Here is a 7,111-nt window from a genome sequence, read left to right on the forward strand (position 1 = left end):
TTGTGGGCTTAACCTCTCTATCCATAGTCTCGATGGGCTGATCATTGATTTGGGGTTATAGCTCAATTTAATCTTGTCTAGAGGATCTGGGAGGGTTTTGTCTGATAGAAACTTTCTAGGTTCGACACATAAAATACAGGTGTACGTTACTAAGCTCGGAGGGTAGTTGGAGTTTGTAGGCTACCGGGCCGATTCGTGCAAGGATCTCAAATGGTCTGATGCATCAGGGATGTAGTTTACCTTTCCTTCCAAATCGTATCATCCCTTTCCGAGGGGAGACTTTTGAATGATACTCTGATCCCCTACTTGGAATTTACTAGGCTTTAACCTGCTATCTACATAGCTCTTTGGTTGACTTCGCGATGTTCGGAGTCGTGCTCGGGTTTGGTCTATCCTTTCGATTGTTTCTCGAATAATCTCGGGTCTGGTGAATGTGATATTGGGTGTTTGTACTTTTGTCAGTTGGGTGTCTCTCACCTCAGTCCGACAGAGGATGATCTGCACCTCTGGCCACGCAGGGCCTCGAAGGGTGCAACACCTATGCTCGAGTGGTGGTTGTCGTTTTATGAGTACTTGCTTATAGGTGGGTTGGTATACCCATCTTTATCAATTTCCATTACACAAGCTCCTCTTCGGGGTGTGGGTTCTTGTTTACCTTGATCTCGACAGGTGGGATTTCTAGAGCTTCGGTGGTCTGACACTTATGAGTGCTGAATACAGGGAAGGTGAAATGTCCGAACCTAGGTTCTTAGGTTAATCGGAGACTATGAGTTATCGAGCCTATCTTGGCGAGGCCTTTTGAATGGTCTTCTAGGGATCAGAATCTTGGTGTCCCAGAAGTAGAGTTTTCTGAGCCTTAAGAGCTTGTACTATGGTTACCAAGGTTGAGTTTGCGTGTGTTGTAGTTGACCTTATGAGTCTTAGATTATCTTGGGAGTTTTCTTCCTATAGTTTTCCATGCTAATGGTAGGTCGGCCTCTGCCAGTTTCTTGCTGTTGGTTGAACATGTCTCCGATTCGGGGTAGGGAGTATCGATCCTTGAGGATGGGTTTGTTTGGCTTATTCGTAGTCGGTGGTGCCTATGGTAGTTTCGTCTTTCTTCCTTATGAGTTAGATAGGTGCTTCCTGTGATTAGGGACTGGGTCTGATGTATTCTTTATCTATTATGCCAATCTTGTGATTAGACACTAGCTGTTCTTGTGACCGTGCTAAGTGGTATCGGGTGTTTGGTTATTGGGGTGGTTCCAAGAGTCGGGGTGATTCTATCTCCGCTTAGCACTTGGTTGAGGTTTCCAAAGGGATCCTTGGGAATCTCCGGAGGAAGGTTGGAAGCCTTTCAGATTCCCTTGATGCCTTTTGCTTCTTGATTTTCAATCTTTTTTGGGGCTAGGGAAGGGCGTGGTATTTCTTACATAAGGGCTTAGGTGTCTGGTTGCTAGGGATTTGTTGTTACCGGCTGAAAGAGTTTTGTTATTTGGTTGAGTAGGACGAGAGTCTATGTGTAGTGCTCGGGGTTTGTAAGGTGAGAATCAAGCATGTCCGTGCCAACTACTGACATTGGACTCCTTGTTATAACACGTGTTACATTGATTTGGGGAGTATTGGGTGTTAGGAATGACAGGGTGTTCTATGTTCATGTTCTTATCACTACTAGTTTCGTTTTTGTTGTTTCCATTAGGTCTATTCGTTCCTGCTTGCTAGATGTTTTAGAGATGCCAAGGTCCTGCTATAAGGCAAGGGAATTCGTGATCTGAATTCTGCCAGGTTTTTCCACTATAGATGGATGTGACCTAACCGTGCATACTTAGGATTTTTAAAGATAATTCACTGCGGGGTTCTGTACTAATCGTTATTCAGCCCAGGGACAGGAAATAAGGCAGAATCACACGCTCTTAGTTTGTGGAATCCTAACTACATATGATACTATCGTTCATATGGAACCATCATGGTCCATTCGCTAGGATTTCTAGTTTCTCTGTGACTTACGGGATTTGCTCGAAAGGGGGAAATAGTTTTTGATTATGTTTTCAAGTGGCAAAACCTTTTTGTGAAAATTCGATACATAAAGTTTATTGTTTGAAACGTACCAAAAATCTCGGTAGGGTTTCTTGTCGTCTCTTCCTGTCTAGTTGTCAACTCCTTCGTCAGTCGTCCCTGTTGGACAATCTCTCTTGAAATGTCCTGTTGCACCGCAGTTGTGACAAACTAGACTTAATTCTGGGTTGAGGGTTGGAGTGACGCATGGGGCCGGGGCCCTACAGTAGCGGGAGGTGTGCCCCATCTTGTTGGACCTGCTACAACAAAATTTCTGGCAGGCTCCCCAATGATGGTATTTGCACTTGTTCCAGGGTGAATTGCTCCCTAGGTATGATTGTCTCGATGTGGGAGGAGTAGGGTTAGTAAGGGTAGGGACTGATCCCGCTTGTTGCCTTTTAGTAAGCTTCTGAGTCGAACTGCCTCCTTTTTCGTTTCCGAACTTTCGTTTCTTGTGCTTAGGTTTAGGTTTTAGGGTGCATTGGCGAGTTGTCCTTCGTTGGTTTCCCTGGTTGTTGTTACGGTTGAATTTATCGACACTGCTTCCATTTTCGTTTGTGTTGTTGGCATTGAAGTATGCCATGGCGGCTGCCACGGCAGCTGTTACAGTGGCTTGGAAAGTGGCGGTGTCCATTCGTAGGATCGGTGCATCGTCGGAGACTGGTTATCTTTGTGAGAAGACATGACTCTGTTGAATACGAAAAGTGAGCTTGTAAGTACTCGTAGTTAATTTAAAGTGAGTTTACTCGTATAATCTTAACGTGCTGGAGCTAATTGAGTTAACCTACATCCCCATGATGCAGTTATGGTAGAGAGTGGAAACATATATTGTATGACATTAAGTCGTCAAAATAGCACATAGTTAGCAATATAGTTAGCGGATTTGGTTGTATGGATTCTTGGAGGACGTACTCCTCTTCGTTTACTACTATTGGTTGCGATTAAATGCATTATGAACCTAAGGCGAGTAGTGAGGTGATCCTCTTTTGGCACACAAAGTGCTTGGCCATTTCACGTATACTATGGGTGCCCTTTTTGTGTTCCTTACACTGCTAAGGCTGTCCTAGCCTTGATTGCTATGAGTTGTGGTCTCCAAATGACCATTTATTCGTTCAAAGAGTGTAGATGGTCTGCATAGTTTTCTGGTCCTACTTGTGGGTTTCGTAAAGCATTTGAAATGGTGTTCTTGTTACTTTTGGGGGATCGGATTTACATTCCTGTATTTCGGGCCTTGTTACTTTTGGGGGATCGGATTTACATTCCTGTAAGAGGGTTGGAAACCGGGAGTCAATTCGAATTACTTGCGGCCCAAACGGAGGTGATTCTTGATTCGTGAGGGCGTTGTTTTGTTTCTAGGTACGTCCATTCCAGGGGCACTTATACTGGGTGTTTACGTATCCGGGAAGGGAAAGGTGAAAGGGACTTTTGCCAATAGGAATAAGCTTGCTATGAGTTTCCTCGGCGCTTTCATCCATGTTTGGCCCTTAGTCGAAATCCTCCCTTTCACAATTCATCTCTTGGTATTCCTTAGGATCCACGTCTGAGTTTTCCTCATGGACTTATTTTGGTCTCTCCTTGCCCTATCCGCAAATCACCGTGACAGCGTAGTAGAAGTCTTAACTAGGAAACTTCAACTATGTTGTTTGTGCGAGAATCGAGGTACGGGATATACGGGGAAAGTTTAGGTGTGGGTGGGGTTTATAGTATTCTAAAAATACTCCTATAGTATTTTAAACTTGATGTTCGATTCTAATGTTCTCTTGTACTCATAGTTGGTAGGTTTTAGGTTCGTTGCAACACCATGATCACTTCCAGACACATGTTGGTCATATCTCAAATAAATATCGTTGATCAGACTATATTTATCCCAGATATGATTACATAACTGCCCAGATTTGACTGTATTGTTCAACCTGTAGTTACTTTTGGTTTCTCCTCGTCATGATACCGTGTTAGTAAATATGTATACTTTTATAAAATACTTATCTTTTTACAGTATACTTTTAGGCAAAGTGTGTTTTAGTCCCATTGCATTAATAGTTGTATATCTTGTGTGGCTAGATATACTGGTTCACTATAAACAATGCTCTGATACCAATCTGTCACACCCCCGGACCAGACGGCGGAAACATCCAGAGGCGGGTGACTACATTGTGTAGTATCATAACAATTGAATATAAATGAAACAGAGCAATTTAAACAGCATACATTGAGATAACAAACTTACATTGTTTAAATATTGTATTTGTCCTTCGAAGTACATAAAAGAGACATAAGTAGGAAAATTCCAAACTACAGCAGATTAGTCCTGCATCCGCGCCCCTTTTTACCTGCTTACTAGATCCCTGAGAACACAAGTCGTTTTGAAAAGCGTCAACTAAAAAGTTGGTGAGTTCATAAGCATTTTTGTATGAAATAGTTTCACATTTGTTTAGAATCGTTCTCATTGCCCTTTCAGAAAATCCGATATTTTCTATGAAATCGTTTGAAGTCTTGTTTTGAAAATCATGGATATATGTGTGCATGTCGTTACCTTTTGTTCATCCTTATAAGGAGTGATTTTTGAAAGGTAGTATGATTTGTAAAGGCGAGCTGTGTTCGAAAATAGTTCTTTTGAGTAGTAGCAATCGCTAGTTTCCAGAAAATTCTGTATTTTCAAAAAGGATACAGTTGTAAATCTTATTTTCCTTTTCGGGTATACTTGAGTGTGCGTTCTAGTTTATCGTTATCGAAAATCGTATAAAATCGTTTCTCCAGAAAATCCTATATTTTCTGCTATAAGATATTCGTAAGTTCTGTTTCCAACTGTTTATAGTTGCATGTGTGTGCGTTAGTTTATCGTTTTCAAAATCGTTCACAAACGTTATTCCCCAGAAAATCCTATGTTTTTCTGATTTGTAAAATAGCAGTATTAAGGCTCTAATACTTGTTAGGTGAAAGAATTTAACATGTCGATTGTGGACATTCCGCGCAATGAAAAAGGACAGTCAACACAACAAATGCGGACCATCACTACCATGCGTAGGGCAGTCAACACAACGAGCCAAAGTTTATTTATGAGGTTTTCCTTGCACAAATTTCTAGATGACATAACATATTCTAGTGAGTCGTTATAACCATTCTAATATGACCAAGACCTGTTTTGGCGTTTCTCAGGCGCCCTCGTTTTGTTAAAGACATTTGTCACCCTAGACTGGCCGGTCTAGCTGTAGCGAACAGCGAAGGTGCGGGGTGTCAACCCCGTATAGATCTATACATAAATTCCCGCTCTCCCTCCAGGAGACTCTGGCTATAACTCCTTACAGGACTTTAGACGTACACTAATGTTTTTATATTTAGGTACTTTTGAGATTTGTTTGACTAGAATACTAACAACCTTTTTGAGCAATCGTTGAGATCCATTACTTGTTAGATAAATAATGATACTCGTACTCATTGAATAGAAATATCGTTTTCATTTCCTATCGTTTATTGTTCTTGTTGACTGGGTGCTTCGTGTTCGTTTCGTTTCGTTTATTGAAAAATAACCATTTTGAACATTTATCAAAATGACCCAATATTATCGGAGTTGGCAAAAATGGTCCTTCCCTTTTATAAATTATCGGCTCGGGCCCATATTAGTCAAAAGAAAAAGTGTCAAGTTATCATTTGTGTAAATTTGTGACTGCAGGTTATGACACGCATTTTATGCTTTATGACATACATATCATCACTTATGTTTTTGAAAGTTTTATGACAGGAATTTATGACATGCAAATATTTTCGTCATGAAAACTCTGTTTCGTATATTTTTCTTGATAAAATTATTTATATTAAATATTTATAAATAATCTCTAATAGTTTGTTAATCTTGTAAAAAGTCATGAGTATGACATAATGTTCCAAGATAACCCTTATAGTTACGTTTGGCCACAAATGATCCAAAATATTATTATTTCCATAATTTAATCACTTTCAAAATATTTTGTCCCACAACTTGTTTAAGTTTATCTTGAAGCAAATCCTTATAGTTGTTGTTATAGTAATTCGTGACTTATACTTGGTGACATACTAGTTCTTGTTTACAAGCATGATTTGTGGAATATAATCCAAACTCTTGAGACTTAACCAAAATCTCGAGTTTTTGGACTATTTATAAGGGATTTCATACTTAAGCACATGTAATATGGCATGCATACACAATAAGCAAGTAGATTTTGATTTCCACAAGATTTTGACTTGTATTCTCCCCCAAAAACAATAGAACGTCTAAAAAGGTAGGGGTATGAAGCTCACCTTAAGTTAGTTTTGTGGGGTTTTGAAATGTAGTGAAGAGATCTTGATTCTAAGCACTAGAATGTCCTTGCTGAACTCCTTGAAGCCTAGATTATTCTAAGGAGGTTAAATTAGGACCTTGTGTGTAATTGAGATGAATTTAACAAAATAATAGATATGAATACTAGGAGATTTCGAAATAGCTCACCCAATTTCCAAGAACCATCTTGATGATAAAGATTTTTGGAAGAATCCACTTGTTCATGAGAGGAGTTTGTTAAGTGGGTGAAGGAAAAGATCTTGAAGAAAGATGAAATCTCCAGGGGGAAAATGGAGTAAAGTGAGGATCAGTAAGAAGGAGTTCTTCTTTTGAATAAAGGAAGGGGAGTTGATTTGATGTGTGCTTGGAGATCTGGAGGATATTACTTGTTTATTCGTGAAAACCTTGGAACTTGTTGAGATGTCGCATCATAGAGTCGAGGGCTTTTGTCTTATTCACACCTTATGTATTAAAATAATATCTAAAAATGGTGAAATGGTTCGAAATCCGGAGCCCAATGGTAAATTCTGGAGTCAAATGGTAAATTCTGGAGCTAAAGTATGAGTTCCGAAGTTGCTTGATGAGTTCCGAAGGTAATTCTCAAGTTCCGGAGTCAAGTCATAATTTACGAAGCTTCACTCATGTTCCGGAGTGGGATTCCGGAGCCAAACCTCCAATTTCCGGAGCCAGATTAGGAGTTCCGAAGATGGTTCCCATTTTCGGAGCTGATTCAAAAATTCTGTGGTCGAAGGCGGTGTCAACATGTCAGGACCGAAGATGCGA

This window comes from Lactuca virosa, chromosome 3 (genome assembly GCF_052849685.1).
Source record: "Lactuca virosa cultivar CGN04683 chromosome 3, Lactuca_virosa_CGN04683_v6, whole genome shotgun sequence".
Taxonomy (NCBI): domain Eukaryota; kingdom Viridiplantae; phylum Streptophyta; class Magnoliopsida; order Asterales; family Asteraceae; genus Lactuca; species Lactuca virosa.